Source organism: Typopeltis vanoorti, chromosome 2 (genome assembly GCF_054136105.1).
Source record: "Typopeltis vanoorti isolate ZY-2024b chromosome 2, IOZ_Tvanoo_1.0, whole genome shotgun sequence".
NCBI classification, from domain to species: Eukaryota; Metazoa; Arthropoda; class Arachnida; order Uropygi; family Thelyphonidae; genus Typopeltis; species Typopeltis vanoorti.
In genome coordinates, this window is record NC_143550.1 from 50,834,212 (window position 1) to 50,855,683 (window position 21,472).

Below are 21,472 nucleotides of genomic sequence, written 5' to 3' on the forward strand. Positions count from 1 at the left end.
ACTGTTGGTGAAAATATTCGACACTATTTATTAAACTGTGAACTTGTATGATGATTCAGAGTAATGTGTGGGAAGGATATGTTTCTGCTAGTCAATCAAAAATACCAGTTTAACAATAAATATCACATCTGCGCATTCTTCCAAAAATCTATAATACATAAGAAATCTGTACAGTCTTTTATTGGTTAATTCTTTACTGACTGGTCTAATAAAAATAGGGCGATTGAGCTTTAGGTTCTTTAGGAGTCCAAATGATTTGTTGACTTAATTAATTATACCATCACATCAGTTCTTTCTTTAGTGGAAGCAACCGACATTGATACATTTGAATTTCTCAGTTCCAATGCTTTGATTGAGATGAAAGACACACGATATCACTTTGAGACTTTTAAACTTTAAATAAACGTTCTGATCTATGACGTAGAGTAGTTCAAATCACAATACAATTGAAACGTTGGTCTCTAGATGAATGCACAGCTTTGAGGCTCGGTTATAACAAGAGTTGGATACCGTGGACACCTGTGCTGACTTCTTGGGAAAAATGCCACTTTTTTTTTAGTCATTTTAACACTCATCATCATCATCATCATCATCATCATCAAATAATGGACAAAAGGAACAAATGGACTAGCACCAGCGATGTACGTTTTCAAGTTAGCTTTCATTTGCTTTAATATGCTTCATTGCTTAAATAACTGTTACAGTTTTAGGCATTAAGTAATTGTCACTATCCAGCAATACTTCATTGTCTTCTTGAATGGGAGACGATGACGGGGATGAGTCATGTGTTGTGTTTGGACTGTTGGCAACAATCAAATTAAAAATGTCTGGGAACTTCAGTCGATCACGTGGTTCTGTCTTCCAACATCCTGCCATAATGTTGTAAATGGAAGGTGGACAGTCATCAGGAGGTGATAGTAAGATACCTTGTAGAATGAGATTAACCACCTGAAATAAAGGAAAACAAACGTTAAGGACTGACGTTAATTAAACTGGGTGCACCATATGTCTCGAATCCACTTCCTATAATAATAACTTTTAACTGACTAGACAACAAACGCAACTTAAAGAGAAAAAATAGTATTAGTGGACGATAGACAGCAACGTGTGTAGATGGTGGATAGCGTCGTTGCGTGTGTGTATCGGAGACGGTGTGTAGTATGGATGGAAGTAGAGTTCTCTCTCACGATAAGTTTAAACTCTTGGTGGTGTCAAGTAATTATAATAAAGTATTTTTGTGTTTTCTTTTTTCGAGACATATGACTCACCCTTTGTTTTTTGTATTTTTATAGAACAATGTGTAAGATATATTCCATACAATGATATATGTAATATATATTTTATATACATACCTATCTACATTTTTGTATTATACTGTTATTATATTTTCTATATTATTCTGTAAACTATTTAGCATATTTAATTAAGATAGTTTATGGAGCCTGCAGATTTTCAATCGGTCCTGAATAGTAAGCATTCCACAGAACTGTACAATCTTTGTCACCTCCGAATCCTTTCCACCACTTCATCATCATCAAGCAATTCAAGCGACCAGATTTGTGCGCAGTAGTTCAGAGGTGGCGTTATTCATGCTTTATAAAGTTGACACATTAATGACTTCCCTATCCTGCTTGTCATATGTTCTTCAACTATGTTATTTGATGTACCGTTTGGCCATCTTTGAAATATGCAAAGGTGGCCAATTCCCTGTCTACAATCACTCCCAAGTCTATGGCCTCGTCAACTTCTTGCACTTCAGTTCCATCAATATAGTACACAGCATGCGATCTCATCCTTCCAAATTGCGTCATTTTACACTTGACCACGTTAAACTCGTATCCTGTATAGTTCATCTAATGCTGTTAGATTAACTGTACAAATTGATCTAAATTTCAAAATGATTGAAATTTTCAGAATGATTTCAGGTTCTCCTGTGACAAAGGAACTTTGTCACAGGAGAACTTGAACAGTACAATTTACTCAACATGCCTCGATCGGTTACATTTGGTTATGGTTGTATATGTGTGACAGAATACACGTTTCCTATGAGACTGATTACACTTAACTGTTAAGTCTTGAGGTTCACTTAAACTTGAAACTGTAAACAAACCAGATGTATCATCTTATATCTCACAAATAATTCGGTATATATATAATAGCAAAACAGTAGATACATTAGAAGATGTGAAATAGTCTAGATAATCTCTGTTGAAACCTTGGAATCAGGCGCAAAGGTGATATTGTGTTATTACCTCTTGACATAAGTTAATGATGATGTTAAATATCGGGACTGACTTGTGTTGTAACTACAGAAGAAACAGGAGATTCAGATGGCTTCTCAATACTAGGAAATAAACGACTATTTTCATCAGGTTTTGAGTTGCAGGTGAGTATTGACTGAAGCATCATAAAAAAAATAGAAGGAGCAATACAGTGGTAAGTAAAGATTCACTTGACAGTTTTTCTTCAGCAAACAAGTCAAGACCGCTTGAAAGTTGATATAGACGACCATACTCACTAACAATTTCTGACTCCTTATCTTTTAATGATACCATTTCATCTATGAAAATGTCACTTGAGATGTTAAATGATTTTTTCAATTATTTACCTAACTTTATTCTATTAAGTGGGATGGAAACCAGCGTTTCGGGACGCTTCAGCTCTGACAACCTCTGCCTAATATCATCTTCATTAGACAAGGAATTAGATGATTCAATTCTGATGGCATTTAATTTTTATAACATAATAATCTAAGTTTTTTTTTTTTGCTTTTTGCTGATCTACCTCGTAAGTTTGCTTATCTGTGTCTCTGTAGTGGTGGTGTGCAGCTCTCTTCCTGCCAGACACAATATGATGATTCATATTGTGTCTGGCACAATATGTCACATTATGTCAGTGGATTCCAAATTTTGCGTAGAACTCTCCCATATCTTAGGAATATTTTCATTATGCTTCGTTGGATAGAATTACAATATATTCATATAATAACTACTGAAGTGAGAATTTTCTTCATATAAATATAATAAAATAACATTCTGAAGTATAAATAAAAATGAATGTAAAAACCACAACTTTATACGTTTTGAATAATAAATATATAATAAATGAGATTAATGACATTTGTTATTCATGTAATTTAAAAATGTGTGAATATTTAATGAGCTTGCATTAGTCTAAAGAGCTTGTATTTTCTGGTAATTATCAAATAGGAATGTTCATAAACTTAGTCAAAGTCACTATAATATTTATGAAGGATTTTTAATATGCATAAATTTTGATAAGATTTTAGCATCACAATATTTAATAAATATTAGATATGACTTTTGCCATTTTACTGCGCCATCTGAAGAGCTTCTGGAGAAACAATTAATGCTACGAATTGTGATTATGGCAGAAGATAAAATGGTTTAAAGTAGTGTAATTTATGTGTATTTTGAACTCTTCGATCAGCTCTTTGCTTTGGTTACAGACAACAGATGTGCACCATGGTTGGAGAATATTGTAAGTACTATATTTACATTATTCGGTTTCAATTATAGCATTCAGGAGAAAAGTAGTAAATAGTCATATTGCTTTCATTCTCACGTAGGTTTCGCAATATTATCAAAATGGAAGTTTTTTATGTTAGAAGTCGGTTTCACGATTAAATTGTTGGTGTGATTATATTAGTTTGAAAGTATTGTTTTTACTGCAATAAAAAATAAAATTCACTTAAATTTTATAGGAACTTTAACTAAGCAAAATTACAGTATTAGAGTTTATGGATGAGATTAATATTTCAAAGTCATGAGTATAGTTGTTATTGTTTAAAGTGCTTTATGCATCATAACAAAATTCTGCTGCGTGGTAGCATGAATGTTTACTGTAAGCAACACACATTGTGTCTGTTGGATCACTGCATTTAAAGATTTTAGTATATAAATCCTCAACCCAGCCATGCTTAGTGAAAACTTGGCATGCCGGTCCTAAGCCCAGATAAATGGGGAGGGTTGAGTGCAGGGCTAGCAACCTAGTCTTAGAAAAAAAAAAATTTTTTTTTTAGCAAAACTGAAACCTTCCAAAATGTGATACCGGATGAAGTAAATAGAACACGAACATGAGGCAACTCTGTGAAAGCCCTTCCAGGGGAAGCAGGGGTGCGGAATAAACAGTGGCGTAGCTAGGGGGGGGGGGGGAGTGGCGGCACTTTGAACCTTTTTGAAATTTTACAGTTAATTCTAAAATACAGTCTCGAGAACTCCGTTCCAAATATTGTAATACTGCTGCGAATTTTCCTCACGATTGCTGTAAGTATTGATAGTTGTGAGAGGAGTTTTTCTAATAAAATTAAGAATTACCTACATTACTGTGAAATAGACTTCGCCAATGTCATTGATGATTTTCCTAACAGAAAAGCAAGAAATATAACATTTTAGAATGTTGAAATTAAAGTTTTACTTCAAAAATAAACATAGCGCTTTAATTTATTTCCCTATACGTCGTTTTGATTTTTGTAGTATTTTTGGTGTGTATTGAGAGGGGTGGCAAACTCATGGATCGCCCCGGGCGACAAAAGCTCTAGTTACACCAGTGGGAAGAAAGTGACAGACACCTTACCAAAAGACAAGCTTAGACTGGGAAGACATACCAAGTCTCGAGAGTTCTATAAAAAATACAGATTAGAAATAATGGGATTAAGCGAAACGAGATGGATAAGAACTGGAAAAATCAAATTAAACTCTTGTCACTATTTAATCTACTCTGGGAACCAAAATACGAATATCCACACAAAGAAAGTTGCACTAATGATGACAAAGAAAGGTCATGGTGCACTAATGGAGTGGAACCCAATATCCGAAAGAATATTAAACGCCAGATTTAAAGCTGGCAAGCAGAACATCGCAATAACTGCTATATATGCACATATTAGTTCGCACAACAAATTATGCGAACCAGGAAGAAAAGGATACTTTTTATAATATATACAGAGAAGTATCGAAACGACAAATAAAAAATATATGCAACTTATAATTGGAGACTTTAATGCTAAGATTGGAAATGATAATACTAATAAAGAAACTGTTATGGGAAAGTATCAGAAGGAGAAATAAATGAAAATGGGGAGTTACTTATAGGTTACTTATAGACTTTAATATGTTCAATCAGCTTGTAATAGCAGGGAGTCTATTCTAACATAAAAACATCCATAAGTGGACATGGATAGCACCAGCTAGAAAGACAAATAACCAAATAGACCATGTACTTATAACAAGTAATTGGAGGAAATCACTCCTGAATGTCAGAGTTAAAAGAGAAGCCGAAGCATATTCAGATCACTTTCTTCTAACAGCTACCATAAAAGTAAAAATAATTTAAAATAAACAAACAGTGCACAATAGGAAGAGGTTTAGAATTGAAAAACTCAAAACCAAAGAGATTAGAAATAAATTTATGACAACTCTACAGGATAAATGGGATAAACTCGAAAAAAAGAGAAGGAGATAACATAGAGGGAAAATGGACTAAGATTAAACATACTAATAAGCTCATCAGAAAAGATATTGGGATTTCGAACAAATATAGACAAAGAATGGATATCAGAAAACACTAAATTAAAAATAGAGAAGAGAAATAGAATAAAAGAAAAACTGTTACAGATTGGCGAAAATGTTGAACAAGAACAAGCAGAAAGATATAGAGCAATTAACAAAGAAATAAAAACAAAGAAGTGCAAGAAATGATAAAAGAAAATACATAAAGAATCTAGCACAAGAGGCAGAGGATGCTGCATATATAAATGATACTAGAAAGTTGTATGATATTACAAGGAAATTAAGTGGAAAAAGAAACAAATGGATAGTTCCTATATACAATAAAGAAGGAAAACTATTATTAAATGAAAAAGAACAGATAAATAGATGGGTGGAATTCTTCTCGGAGAAATTTCAAGAAATGACTGATAATACCAGAAAGAATCAAAATAGAAATAGAAAAACAACTAAGACCAGAACAGGCAGGATTTAGAGCCAATAGATCATGCACCGACCACATTGCTACTTTACGAGTTATCATAGAACAATCATTGGAATGGCAGGCAAGCTAATATTTAAATTTTATCGATTTTGAACAAGCTTTCGACAGTATAAACAGATCTTCCCTATGGAAATTACTTAGACATTATGGACTCCCAGAAAAAATAAGAATAATTTTAAAAAAATGCATGAAGATTTTGAAATTAAAGTAATACATGGAAATACCCTCTCAGAACCATTTAAAACAAAGACAGGAGTAAGGAAAGGTTGTATACTCTCCCCTACAGTGTTTTTAATTGTCATAGACTGGGTGATGAGAAAAGTATCTCATGAAAATACAGGATTACAATGGTTACTTCAAAACCAACTCCGCGATCTAGATTTTGTAGATGATATCTGCTTACTTTCACAGAAGCACCAGCATATAAAACAAAAACAACAAACACTTGTAGAAATAGCCAAAAAAGTTGGTCTTAGGATAAATAAAAATAAAACAATGTTGATGAAAATAAATACAAAGCAAAATAAACAAATAACAATAGAAGAAACACCGCTTAAAGAAGTAGAACAGTTTATATACCTTGGTTCAATAGCATCAATAAGGAGGGACTACTGAAGATATAAATGGAAGGAAACAGCTGGCTTATTCAACTTTTAACCAACTTAGAAATATTTGGAAAAACAAGAATTTGTCTATAAAAACTAAAACGAGAATATTTAACTCAAATGTAAAGGTAATACTAACGTATGGATCAGAAACGTGGATGTTAAACAAAAAGATAGTTAACAATGTCCAGGTCTTCCTAAACAAGTGCTTAAGAATGATACTGGAAATATATTAGCCAAAACAAATATCAAACGAAGAACTATGGCAGAGAACAAACCAGAAACCCATGTTGCAACAAATACTCGAAAGGAAATGGAGATGGTTGGGGCATGTGTTGAGGAAAGAAGATAAAATAATAGTAAAATAGGCTCTAGATTGGAACCCATAGGGTAAACGAAGACGAGGAAGACCAAGAGAAACATGGAAAAGAACAATACTGAAAGAAATAACAAATATAAATAAAAACTGGAACCAAATAAAAGCAGAAGCAAAAAACAGTCCGGTGGAAAATGGTGGTTGACGACCTATGCTCCCAGATGGAGTGAAGAGGATTAAGTAAGTAAGTAAGTAAGTATATAATATATTTTAAAATATTAAATAGATAAAATATTTTTATCCTCTGTTTGTGGCATTAATTTATTATATGAAAATCATGTCTGATTTTCGAGAGCGCCAGTTTGGCTAAGCTAACTTTTTAAAATATTTTTATCAGGATAATATAATAAGCTTGCTGCGTTATGCAACAGTTATTTGCAATGCCCAAGATTAAACAGTACATTAGCTTTACTCATTTCATTTTAATGTAGTAATTTGCTTAAATGATAATCCAATCCAATCAAAAAAGTTGTAAATCTATATCACTTTTGTACGAAACCGAAGGTCTCAAAAGCAGTTTTTCGCAAGCCGAGGTATAGCTTTTTATTTTATTACTTTTTTTTAATGAATCTCGCTTAATTAGTCGTTGATGAAACTTTAAAATTTGTCTCACCTGAATCCGTGACCAGCAAGTTAAATCTGATTTATAATAATTTATAACCATTGTGTTTATACTTGTACTTTTTGTTTGTTAATATACCCCTCCCATCTCGTAGAAACGACGTAATGCTCTTGTGCCTAAATATATATTTTTGTGTGTAAAAACCGTGTTTACTTTTGCACGGAAAATCCCTTCTACCTCTGGGACTGGCTCACTCGCTTCCTGTTGAAAAGCCTGATAAAGGCTACTGAAATCATAGATTGGAATCCAGGTATATTCAGCCCAAAACACTTCGTCAAAACAGAATAAGGTAGGCACTAACAATTGTATCATTCGTTTTATTTAGAATATGTGATCTTCTGTGACTATTTTTGATCTCATGCGATCTTTGCTTTTAAATGACAGTCTCTTATTTTCTTTCTTGCGATATTTAGATTACATTGCTGTCTTATGTAATTCATAAAGTGATCTTTATCTGATTATTTTAATCTCGTAATTAAATGGATACTTAGTTTTATTGTTGTTTTCCATTATTTATAATCCCCCCCACAGCGCGCGCGCGCGCGCACACACACACACACACACACACACACACACACACACACACACACACACACACACACACACACACACACACACACACACACACACACACACACACACAATCATTTCATGATGTATTTTATGCATTATTTGCTTTGCATTAATTATGATATATCTTTATCTTTAAAGAGATATTTTATATAAAGAGCGACTTTATATAAAATTGTATATCTATAATACATGTGTTGATTTTTTTTCTTTTTTCCTCATCATACTGAATACGTTTTCTTTATGTATAATACCAAAGGCGTTTTTGTAAAGATGTATGTCTCCAAATAAAATTCTAATTTCTTTCAGGAATATTGTCTATATGCGATCTTGCTTGTCTTGTCTAAAATCGGTTGTATTTCTCTGAGTAAAGTGTTTGCAATATTTGAAAATTGTTTATTTCAAATGTTGTTATGTATTTTATAACCCGTATTTAATAAGCGCATTCCTCTATCATTTCAAAGTTATCTCTTATAAAATTCTTAGTTTTGCAAAGTATCATCACATTAACTAATGTGATGATACTTTGCATTTCTTACAACAGTACTTTTTTAACTTCAGGATTGTTTGATGTAAATAGTCTCCACTATTTCTATCCAGTAGCTGCTCATATACACCTACATAATTTGTGCTATATCTCTTTTACTGTCGAACTTCCTTAATATTTTGTAGATAATCTTCTCTTCAATTTTATTAATAAATCTGTCTGTCCCAAGAATCACGATTTACTATTGTTTCAGCTTATTTCTTTTATTTTTATAAGTTTCCTTGGTTTATTTTTAAAGGAACGATCTTCACACTAATTGTTTTTCTTTTATAGTGTTTACTATACATTTCAAATGTTTTAATAAATTTCTTTTAAATATTTTATTTTCTCCCCTGAGTACTCTAGAGGCAGCTTTATCAGTTACATAGTAATTTACCTAGAAATCTCTACAAGTTTTGTTTTATTTCTTAGAGCCATTCTTATACCACAAACAAATCCCAGCAGAAAGCCAAGTTTTTTTTATCACTGAAAAATCGAAAGGCGAGAAGGTATCAGCATATTACGCCGTTAAAGTGTATTTTGGGTCCAGTTTTATGCTTTTCGGTAAGAAAAGATTTGCGGGAAAAAAAAGCAACATTATTTTACGTAGAGTAATTTAGCCTTCAGTTTGAAGAGCAGAAGTGAAGTTTACATCTTTTATGCTTGTTTGTTTATACTGAAAACTTTCTTCCATGAACAGCAACAACAACAACAATACTTTTTGGTTACTCATTTCTAGTTTTAGTGTCGTCCGCTGTGTTTTTTGATGCATGTCTTATGGAAACTGTATGCTAACACAGTCCATTACAGCACACACACACACACACACACACACACACACACACACACACACACACACACACACACACACACACACACACACACACACACACACACACACACACACACACACACACACACACACACAAATCCATTCCCGTAAATGGAAATAGAATATTTTGCTCCCCACGTTAAATGGAACATAATGGGCACCGTGTTGTTAAATTAGCTCAGTTACCAGTACTTCAGGTTACGCTGATACTTGATATTTGTTTGATATTTTGTTGATATTTTGTTTACTATCGTTTGCCCGTAAAAAGGTTAAAAAGGTTCTCAAGATTAAAAATTCTTAACCTTGAGCAAAGGTGGCTGTCGTTGATTTACAGTTTATAATACGGACCATATGGACCGCATGCAGAATTTGGGCCCCTGAAACAATTTCTGACAGAGCATGCAATGCTCTGTCAGAAATCCTGTTTGTTGAAGATTGTATATTTTTCACGAAAAAAAAGTTCTCCGCTTAGGAAAACAAACTACTTTATAGTTGATTTCGATCTTCCATGTTTTCTGAAAGAAATTTTAAAGTCAGACCGTATTTGTAATGCTATCTACAAGATTGATTTTGGAGACCGTTATCTCTTTAAAGATAGCACGGTCAACCCAGCATGCTTAAATTTCCCCGACGCGTGCTTTTCAAGTGCGCGAGTCAGATATTGATTATTTTTATGCTCCAACAAGACCTAAGCAGTTTCAAGTGACACATTAGATATATTAGTGATGGATGCGTCTTATTAAATTACTTAATGTAGTGTCAACATCCATTACTAACTCACAAGGAGCGTCATTTAAATCTTTAATATCGTTATAGAGTAAACCGCAGTAGATGCCGAGCTGAGAAAGTCACGAATTAATTATCTAATAATTTTCAGTTGGAACATTTAAACAGAGGATTAGTTGACATAGTTCTTTGTCCACATCTACTCACGTAACTAAGAATTTAAATTTTAACTACTGAAAATAGAAAATATGATACAGCTGAATGACAATCTGGGAGGTTGTAGCTCAAGTTATTATTTAGATGAACAGGATTGAAGATTATTTCCCCAGATGCCACGATTTTTCTCTCTAGTTCATCATTGCAACGGAAGATGTTAGTAGATTTTTCCCAGCAGACTTTGTGACTTTGGTTTTCATCATTAGGATTAGCCGAGAAAAGGATATGACTTGATAATGCAGTAGATGCCGATTGTATGTAATGGACTGGCTATAGGTAATCCATTATCCCCTGTACTCGCAAATATTTACTTAGAGGATTTTGAAACCAAGGTTACCTCTTCCTTTATTTTAACACCTAAAGTTTGGACATTACTTACAATCGGCATCTACTGCATTATCAAGTCATATCCTTTTCTCGGCTAATCCTAATGATGAAAACCAAAGTCACAAAGTCTACTGGGAAAATCTACTAACATCTTCCATTGCAATGATGAACTAGAGCGAAAATCGTGGAATCTAGAGAAATCATCTTCAATCCTGTTCATCTAAATAATAACTTGGACTACAACCTCCAGATTGTAATTCAGCTGTAATCATGTACTGGCGTTCACGAGATGCTACTAGCACATACTTTCCCAACAATACAACAAACGAAAGAACAGCTTTAAATACAATCACAACGTTTTAATGTCAATTATGTATAGAGACTCTCTATGATGTTCATAGTTTATTTAAGCTTCAGTATTTTAGTGTTTTTTCTTTTTTCTTTCTTTTATAATGTCACCTGATGAAGACTGTTACAAGCCGAAAGTAGTCGTGTTTTAATATTAAAACCTTTTTACTTAAATCTCAGTTCTAGTCATTCAATTCTTTATAAAAATATGTATGTTAACCGAGTTAATGATCATTCTTTCATATATATATATATATATATATATATATATATATATATATATATATATATATATTCATTTTTAATATAAACTGACTAAAAACCCGAGAGTTATAACAAAATGAGATTTATTTGAAAAACGCAACATGTTTCGTCGAGATTGACTTCATCAGGCGATAAGAACATAGAAAGATATTAAAAGACACTGAAAATAACATTGAGACACTCTAAAGCTATACAATTATCAAGTTATAATATTCGACTGTGAATTACAGTTATTATGAACTTGAGCTATAGTCCGTGTTAAAGCTATAATTGCCTGACTCTTTCAGCTCTACTATCAGATACTGGAGATCGCGTGGTTCCACACACGCACAAGTGTACAACAACAGAACTTTAACACGGACTATAGCTGAAGTTAATAATAACTGTAATTCACAGTCGAATATTATAACTTTATAATTGTATGGCTTTAGAGTGTCTCAATGTTATTTTCAGTGTCTTTTAATATCTTTCTATGTTCTTAACGCCTGATGAAGTCAATCTCGACGAAACATGTTGCGTATTTCAAATAAATCTCATTTTGTTATAACTCTCGGGTTTTTAGTCAGTTTATATGAACATATCCCAACCCCGAGTTAATAGTAGTAGTCATCATATATATATATATATATATATACACATGCAAATCGAATGATATATAAGTATAAGAGGAGCCTTCTGCTATGAGACCTTCAGCTCTACAGAGTTGTCATGCAATAATAATAATATAACGTCAATTTGTTGTGCAATTTTTTTTGTATTTAAATTTGTAGCACCATGCATGAACGTGTGGATTATTACTGAAGTAAGGTATGACATAATATATAGCAAATTACTGAAATATATTTTATTGAAGCTCTAGCTTGTTTATGGATGAGCGTTCATTTCTGCCATGAGTAATAACCGTTCAGATATAATAACCCAGAAGAAATATGGCCAGGGCACACATATCTCTGCCAGTATCTTACCTCATCGTTCGAATGTCCGTAATAAGGTTGCTTGCCGAGCGTAAATATTTCCCAGAGGACAACACCATAAGACCAGACATCAGACTCCAGGGAAAACTTGCCGTATGTAATACTCTCGGGTGACATCCAACGGATCGGCAGCATCCGAGAACCTCCGATCTATGTAAACAGAAAAGCAGGCTATAGTGAGAAAAAAAAACTACTGATATATATGTTTGATAATAACCGCTGAAATATTTGCAATGGCTTCAATTATTTAATTGAAACCATTGCAACTAGCATTGGTATAAAATCTTTTTCAATTAAAAATAGAATGATTTGTATTTATTTTCCTTTCAGTTTTATAAGGCTTTTTTTTTTAACGTAGAGGCACTGATAGAATCATAAGTATATTATAGTATATGGGTATCACAACACAAGAAACCTATCGGTTTCTTCTATTGTCATTGGTTTATCTGTTTTTCGAGAGACAAGTATACTCATTCTTACATGAAAAAATGTAAACAACTTCATATGCCTGATGAGATTTGAACCCCGAACTTTACTATCATTAGAGGCCAAAGGCTTCTACTTTTATAATAAAATTGAAAGTAAAATATAATAACCACTTTAAAAAAAAATATTTACCGATAAAATAGTGGCTTATCTGTTTTGAAACCTCGTTATATCATTAGAAATATAAATAAATTGGGTTAAGGCTAACTTGCAGTTTGCTCATCGGCCAGATTAACTTAAGCATGTATATTCTAAAAACTTCAGGTTCTGCTTCTCTTAATGTGGAACAACCGCTTTTCAAAATGAGCCTCCTCAGTCATTCAAGGTTTACACATTTATTATTCGATTACAAAGGATACGTGCTTGTCTACCTTTATAAGTCCAATAAATGTTCCTTGTGTTTTAATCAGATTCGAAACTGAAGGTGAGTTGGCCTGTTTCATTCGAAGTGGAAGAGTTTTTTGTTTCGTTTTGTTTTTCTCATGGGATCTTCAGGGATGAAAATTGCTGAAAACACATCAACTTAAGAGCAGGATGGAAGTCGGACTGCCGCTGGTATCCCTGATCGATGACAGATCCACTATTGGGACAAAAGTTGAAACTAGTACGTAATGCAGATATGAGACCGAAGCGTACAGAAATAATGACATTGCATTATGGAGTTGATTAGATCAACTCCATAACCGTCCTGTTATGGAATTTGCTTAGAATTATCAACATTGATGCTGAATAGTATTGCTGATAAATGAACATTTTATTTATTTAGATTAGATCAACTCTTTGGAACATTATCATAGCTATCTCTATTTAGAATTGTATCTGTAAGAAGATATTACCTATGGCAATCAGAAATGTCTTCCTGAGTAAAGATGTGTGCTTTTTCAAGACATATGTCGGATAAAACGTACTTGCGTACGCTTTATCTGATAAGCTTAAAACAGGTGTGTGTGTGTGTGTGTGTGTGTGTGTGTGTGTGTGTGTGTGTGTGTGTGTGTGTGTGTGTGTGTGTGCGCGCGCGCGCGAGCTGATCTTTGAGCAAAAATGTTTGTTGTTTTTGTTGCACTTCTACAATTTTTTCTTCTTATTCTTAAAAAATAGTTTTATTATGGCGTTTTATGTTTCATCATAAAACTACCTCGCTAGTTATTCGAACCACGAACAGCTGGCTGTATTTCTATCTAATGCCGTTTACTTTCTGAGGAACCATGAGTGCATAAGACGATTCGATGTCAATGTAGACTGAATCGTCTACATTGACATCGAATCGTCCACGAGTGGACGATTGAACCACGGGTGGCCAAGCTATGGCGCATTGGACCCCAATGATAATAATAATAAAAAAAATAAGCCAATTTATGCAAAAGGTATTAACCAAAAACAGATTTGTAGAAAAAAAGCTAAAACTTAGTAATTATTTTTAGTGATTTTGTTGTTTCGTGCACATCTTTTGCTCAATCACTTGTTTGATCCTGAGGCGCCAAGCGTTAGCAACAGCGGTGCATCACAGGTTTTTATCAGTCAGTTTACAATTGATACTCGTGCTCTCTTAAGGAGAACACGAGTATCAATTGTAAACTCGTGCTCTCTTACGGAGTTCTGCTTTGTTCGTCCTTTGTGAACATTTACACCTTTGCACTTTTTCGAAAATGAAGTCTTGTTTTTACATTCAGTTACCCATCACAGGACAAAATAAAAACAGAAGCAATATTAAATGTGAATTCAACGAACAGTGGGGAAATGACTTATTATTTATAGCGAATCTGTCTCTGAAAAACCGTTGTACATTGTTTGTAAAAACACTTTCTCACGTAACAAAAGACATGATCTTAATAGATACTATAAAACACAACCTCCTAATACTTTGGCCTCCTCTCTTTGAGAGGGTTGCAGCTATTGGTATTGTTTGCACCAATACCAATATTGAACAGTGTAACGTGAATATAGGAATAGAACATTTAGTTCAGTTATTTAGAAGTCTCCGAACTTACCATTTTGACAGGAAACCTGAAGGCTTATTTATTATTTAAATTAAGGGGATATTAAATCCCACATTGTTTTAAAACCGAATAAGAAACTCAAAGATTGGAATCAGAGAGTTTCTTGCCGAATATAGTAAACTATAAAGTATCGGCGACCACTAGCGTGAGCTAATGCAAGCGACCCTAGTACGTAGTACAATACCGGACAACTCGTAGCAAAGGTGGTGAAGTTCTGATCGCTATTCTTAGGTATTTCCCATAATGTAAAAACACATTTCCTAGGAAATGTATGCTGTTATTACATTATGGTGGAAATTCACTACCCAGACCGGTTTCAGCCTTTTTTGAGGCTTCATCAGTGAGTAGCTAGACCAATTAATACCAAAGTGTATAGCGAAAAGAACTTATATACTATGCTATACGAGTTTCCAAACAGGTGCAACCATTAAGTTACTTAAATATAAAGAGCTAATAAGCTTCATTTCGGTGATATAAACATTATTTAAATTAAGGGGATATTAAATTAATTTAAATAATGTTTATATCGCCGAAATGAAGCTTATTAGCTCTTTATATTTAAGTAGCTTATTTATTATTTTTTTATGATAATCCAACCCATGAAAGGTTGTGAACATATTATACATGAGTACTGTGGGTGAGAAATTTAGATAAACCGGAATCCCTTCTCTAGAGACCAAACATAGTGCTGTATTCAAGTAGTCGCAAGCTTCTACTGAACAGGGTACCAGTGGTCTCACACTGGGTGATAAAAATCATTTCCACCTGAAATGATTAGGGAAAAAATTACTAGGGAGCTACTGTGAGAAAAAGCCCCCCACTTCCATACGAGACCGATTAACTCATCTTTAGTCGAAAGAGACCAGATAAAGGTGCCTCGCATCATGGACGGGAATCGAATCCAGGTCTTTCCGACCACAGGGTTTCGTCTATACCGACTGAGCTACGGAGGCTCATAAAACATCAGACTGAAATAGAAGGAAAACTGAAGCAAGTGCTTGGGTCTGAGTTACGGAGAGAATATGCGATTTAGAAAAAGGAAGAAATCAAAAGACGAAATATGTTTGTTAAAAGAAGTTATGAAATCAATATATCATGTCTATATTAAATATGTCTTATATTAACATATATTTACAGGGTGTTTCTAACGCTACAAGATTTATATGGCGCATCTGAACTCGTACGTGAAAAAAATCGGAGCATGGAATGTAAAAGTTTGCCTATCCCCTGCTGAAGACAATAATCCGAGACTGTGCTGGTGGGGAGGAGTGATATCACTGGTATTGTTTGCATCTGTTATATTGAACGGTGTGACGTGAATATAGGAATAGAATATTTAGTTCAGTTACTTAGAAGTTTCCTAGATTTTTTTCTCTGTTTCCTCGATTATGGATCAAGAGTGAGATCGCGGAATTCAGTTGCTGCCTTATGGAAGTGTTGCTCGAACAAAAGCCTGTTGAAATGGCTTCTCGACAGTTCAGAAAAAAATTGAGAGTACAACTTTTCTGCTTCTTAACGTTCTTCACGACCAAGGAAGTAAGCAAGCAAGCTTTACTTCATATAATACAGGAAATCTGAAGGCTTATTATTTTTTTATGATAATCCAACCCATGAAAGGTTGTGAACATATTATACATGGGTACTGTGGGTGAGAATTTTAGATAAACCGGAAGCCCTGCTCTAGAGACCAAACATAGTGCTGTATTCAAGTAGTCGCAAGCTTCTACTAAACAGGGTATCAGTGGTCTCACATTGGCTGATAAAAATTATTTCCACCTGAACACATTTAACAGACATCCGTGTTACAGTGCGTTTCGAACCCTCAGCATGTTGACAAAAGGAGGCGCTATTCACTCCTTTCAGGCTGATAAATTTCTTGAATCGTTGGGGGTTTGGATATAAAAGACATCGAAAAAAGAAGGGAACACAAATCAGGCTTAGCATCCTACGCAACTACTACTGGCCATCAAGTACTGTGGCAACAGACAAACATGTCATATGTTGATAAGAACTGTTTCACAAGAAAATTTATAGAATCTGCAAAAATGCTTAGAATCCCTACACAATGCAATAAAAATCAAGGCTTGATTTTACATCAAGTCTAGTCTGCCTTTATCAAAACTTTAACTGCCTCGGACCTCGGATATAACACCCGTGAGCCACAGAACGTGACAACAACTAGCATTGTTCCAACAAGCATGCAGTAACGAATGTGTCATTTTGTATTCGGGTTCTCAATTAATGAACAATTATGAAGTTAAAAATACATCTAATTGATTATTTAATTTGTACACCATTACCCCTGGTGATGTAAGTCTTACGACGAACGAAACTTGTTGGGTTTTTTATTCTTTTATTTTTTTATTGTTTAATAAACGTGATCTCAATACCGAAAACTATCTCAAGAACTGCTTACCCACAGAAACCTTCGCTTACAAATTATAATGCTATCCTAATTAATATCGACTTGAAAAACAAATTAAAAAAATTTACTAAGTCTACTGTGCGCTACATCTTATTATCATCTGACCTCAAGTGTTAGACTGCAGCGAGCCTAAAATGGCTGGGGAAGATGAATACTTAGCTTCATATAAACTTAATTAATGAACTAGGATGTTAATCATATCTTCATAGAAGACTATGGCAGCTATAGTCTTCTATGGATGCCATGCATGTGCGTTTGTTCTCAGGTTGGTTTGTCTGTTTGAATAATAATAATAAAAAAATGTGAAAGTCTTAAAGTCTCCATACAAGACTAACCCTATAAATGTTGCTCGCGTCGTAGACGGAATGGGAACGCAGACTTTTCCAACCAGAAGACACTGTCGCTACCGACTGAGCTGAAGAGGCGCGATCAATGAACTCTTAATTCTCTTAAATTTCCATTGAAAAGACAGTAGAATAAATAATAGAATATTGTACATAATCATAATGTAATACCTCTGTTTCCTCGACTATGGATCAAGAGTGAGATCGCGGAATTCGGTCGCTGCGTTATAGAAGTGTTGCTCGAACAAAAGCCTGTTGAAATGGCTGCTCGACAGAAATTTCAGAAAGAAATTGAGAGTACAACTTTTCTACTTCTTAACGTTCTTCACGACCAAACACACAAGCAAGCTTTACTTCATATAATACTAATTAAGAAATTGAACGTAAAACTTTCCATTTCTTATAGGTAATAAAGAATGCATTTAATGACCTGTGACTTTTCATTAAGTAAATATATATCATTACTTTGATTACTTGTGATCAAAGTAACCTTGTGACCTTTCAATAAAATGATGGATGTAATGGCCAGCTGCTGCATTCTGAACTTCCCGAAGAACGTGCATAAAGAAAAATCACTGATAAATCCGTTAAAAATAACTACGTAGACAATTAAAGTTATTCCCGTTAATCATTAGCAGTAACTTCACAATATTTCCGTTTCATTTAATATCATATTATCACTCAAATACTAGTATTCAATTTAAATGCGTCAAATTATAATACAGAAGTCAGCTCATCTATAGGTAATCCTTAAATCTTGGCCACATGCCGACGCACAGCATCAAATTATATTCGGTCTCAACTTTTCCTATGCTTAACAAGAAACCTTATAAACTTTCTTTGAGTACATGGTGCCTTAAGAAGAAACTGCCGTACTTCAGGGGGTTGATTCTTTGAATGATTTTAAGCAAAAGCATATCGATCAGCATAGCCCGATTTCGACAGGATAGGATTCAAATTCATGCTTTCAGAGTTGAGGACTAATGTTGTGAAGTCATCTCAACTGCGCTAAGGAAGTGCATACCTCTTTTCGGAACGATCATTTGGTATTGTATCCGATGTCCACTTCATTTACTTTTTTGTAACGACAACAAATGACTATCAAGGTATACCGACAGCTACTCCCAGAGCATATTTTGTCTAATTGACAATGATTTTTTTTATACTAATTAGATTGCTCGAAATTAAGACGAAGAGCACTAAGCCTGTTAAGTTTATCAAATTCATGTGCTTTCAGGCCAGTTTTCTTTTTGGATGAAATACCAGTCTTTCTAAGAAGGAAAGCCCTTCCACTCCCATGTGAGACTAGTTAATGTTTAGTTGAAAAACTCTTACGAGTATAAAGGTTTCTCATTGAATGATTCAAACCCGCATTTTCACAGCTGTGGACCAATGCTACGACATCCTCTCAGCTGCGCTACAGAAGCGCATATACACCTTTCCAAAGCGAAAAACTATCCGAACGAGAAGTTAATCACAAGTTTAAAAGAATATTCTTCGAGTCAGTACAGCGCAGTCTTGGATCAAATACTCGGTGATTATCTTCACTCCTTGGACCTCCGTAAACACTTTCTGGAGGAGATATAAATAAAGAACGTTTGCATATGTCCCATTTGCAAAAAAAAAGTATATTTTGAAAAGGAAGATTGTGAACAACGCCGACACTTTTGAATTTGTGTTCAGCATGTGTGTAGACATTCTTCAGTTATCGAGTGACATTTAAAGATTGAAGGATTTTAACCAACATTTATTGACTGGTTAAAAGAACACTCATCACTTAAATATTGAAACGAATTTCCATTACTATTTTTAGGTAAATATTGTTTCACTTGTAGGGAACAAATCATTCAGACTTTACACTTTCAGTGATTGTTTTAATGAAAAACATAGCATCATTTTTTTTTTTTTTTGGAAAATGATCTGCTGAGCCCTTTGAAGGATGTTCTTTTATTGATGTGATGGCATACACAGTATGTTGACAAAAGTATTTGGACACCTTACGTGCAATGCAAATTTCGGATATTACCACATGCAAATATTCAGGACGTCTCTGCGTAGCGTACGTCAAGTAATAAAAGGCGGGATTTGCTGCATGTTTTGCACTGTACTCGATGTCAAGATGGCACGTTCAACTGAACTAATAGACTTTCAGGGTGGGAGTAGTTGGATCACATCAGTGGTTTTTCTGTACATGACATTGCTACCCATCTCGGTATACCGAAATCCATAGTTGCTTATGTCGTTCGTAGATGGAAAGTTGATGGTGCTACCACAGCAAGAAAACACCTTGGAAGGCCACTGACATTCACTGACCGAGATCGACGAGTTCTGTCTTGGAATGTTCGAACATCCAGCACGTCATCAGCAGCGGACCTCACAGTCAACCTGGAAAATGCTGCATGGGTTTCTGTCAGCACTAGAACTATCCTCAGAGAGTTTCATACCTTAGGTTACCACGGCGGAGCTACTGCCACACATTCCCCCCCCCCCACACACACACACATACCCCTCAACACCAAACGACGTTTGGACTGATGTCTTTCACCCCGTTCCTGTAGCGTAGACCATTGAAAAAGGGTTCTGTGTAGCGACTAATCAGGCCGCTGTGGTCTGGAGCGAATTCGGCATTCTAATTCTTTCCAAAGATGTTCAATGGAGTTCAGGACTGGATTCTGAGCCGGCCAGCCCAACACTTAAACGTTGTTTTGTGGAAACCAGTCTTGAACACGCAATGCAGTATGGCATGGAGCACTGTCGTGCTGCAACATGCAATAGTCACTGCCGAAATACTTCCGCAGCGTCGAAAGCATGAAGTTGTCCAGGATATCCAGATAGTAGCCATCCGGCACCAATGGATAAGTCCACCAACTGAAACACCTCTCATAACATTACCATGCCTGTGCCAAACTTGGCAGTTGGAAAAATGCAGTCCTGCCGGAACCATTTCCCAGGTAATCTCCAGATCCAAACACGACCATCGCAGTAACACATTTGAAATGGAGATTATAATTCTCAATTTCATTGAACATTGGAAAGAATTAGAACGCCGAATTCGCTCTAGATCACAGCGGCCGTCATCAACAGCAGCAATGGGGGGGGGGGGGGTAGATTTGCGCGAGGAATGGTAGGATATTCCTGTTGCGACGTATCAAAAATTGGGTTGAAAGAATCCCCCGAAGCGTAGTTGCTGTCATTCGGGCCAAAGGTGGTCCCACCCGGTGCTAGAAATGCAATTAAAGCTCTCTTTTTATCACAGCTACGTGCCCGAATACTTTTGTCAACATAGTGTATATTTGCATCATGATAGCGAACAAATGGAATTTTCCCCGATAAGCCCCAGTTATCTGACCTGGCTATTCCAACCGTTGCATCACCTCTTATCCGTGCCCAGTTAGATCTTCGACCTTAACCAATCAGAATGCAGTGGACATGAACATTACGAAATTAATTAGTTCTATTATGCGAACCACTCTTTTAAAGGGAAAACAGATAATTAGTTCCAGCTTCTTGGATCCAGATATTTTCTCCTTTTTAAAGTGAACTTTTAAAATAATTTATAAATTACATTTAAAACACAACATAATATGCATATATGTATTACTTACCAAATTAATAAATACAAAAAAATTGTATAAATTAAAAATAATTATATCACTATACTGTACAATTTTAATAAGTTCATTTAAAATATTCTTGCTGAGATCAGTTCAGTGAGCAATAATAAGCAATAATATCATCAAAAATAAATAATACAAAAACAATTAAATTTACTACAAACCAGAGAAAAATGTCCAAATACATGGAAAGAGATTACCTACGACC

General features: G+C 34.7%; 1 pseudogene across 1 annotated transcript in view; it reads right to left on the reverse strand.

The window, feature by feature from the left end:
- Positions 1-202: 202 nt before the first annotated feature.
- LOC150109007 (BDNF/NT-3 growth factors receptor-like) overlaps positions 203-21,472 on the reverse strand; it is a 233,062-nt pseudogene continuing 211,792 nt past the window's right edge. The window contains exons 8-9 of the transcript XR_016549163.1: positions 12,390-12,548; positions 203-948 (exon numbers count right to left, since the gene is read on the reverse strand). The product of XR_016549163.1 is annotated as a BDNF/NT-3 growth factors receptor-like (transcript). The remainder of the gene's footprint in view (positions 949-12,389; positions 12,549-21,472) is intronic.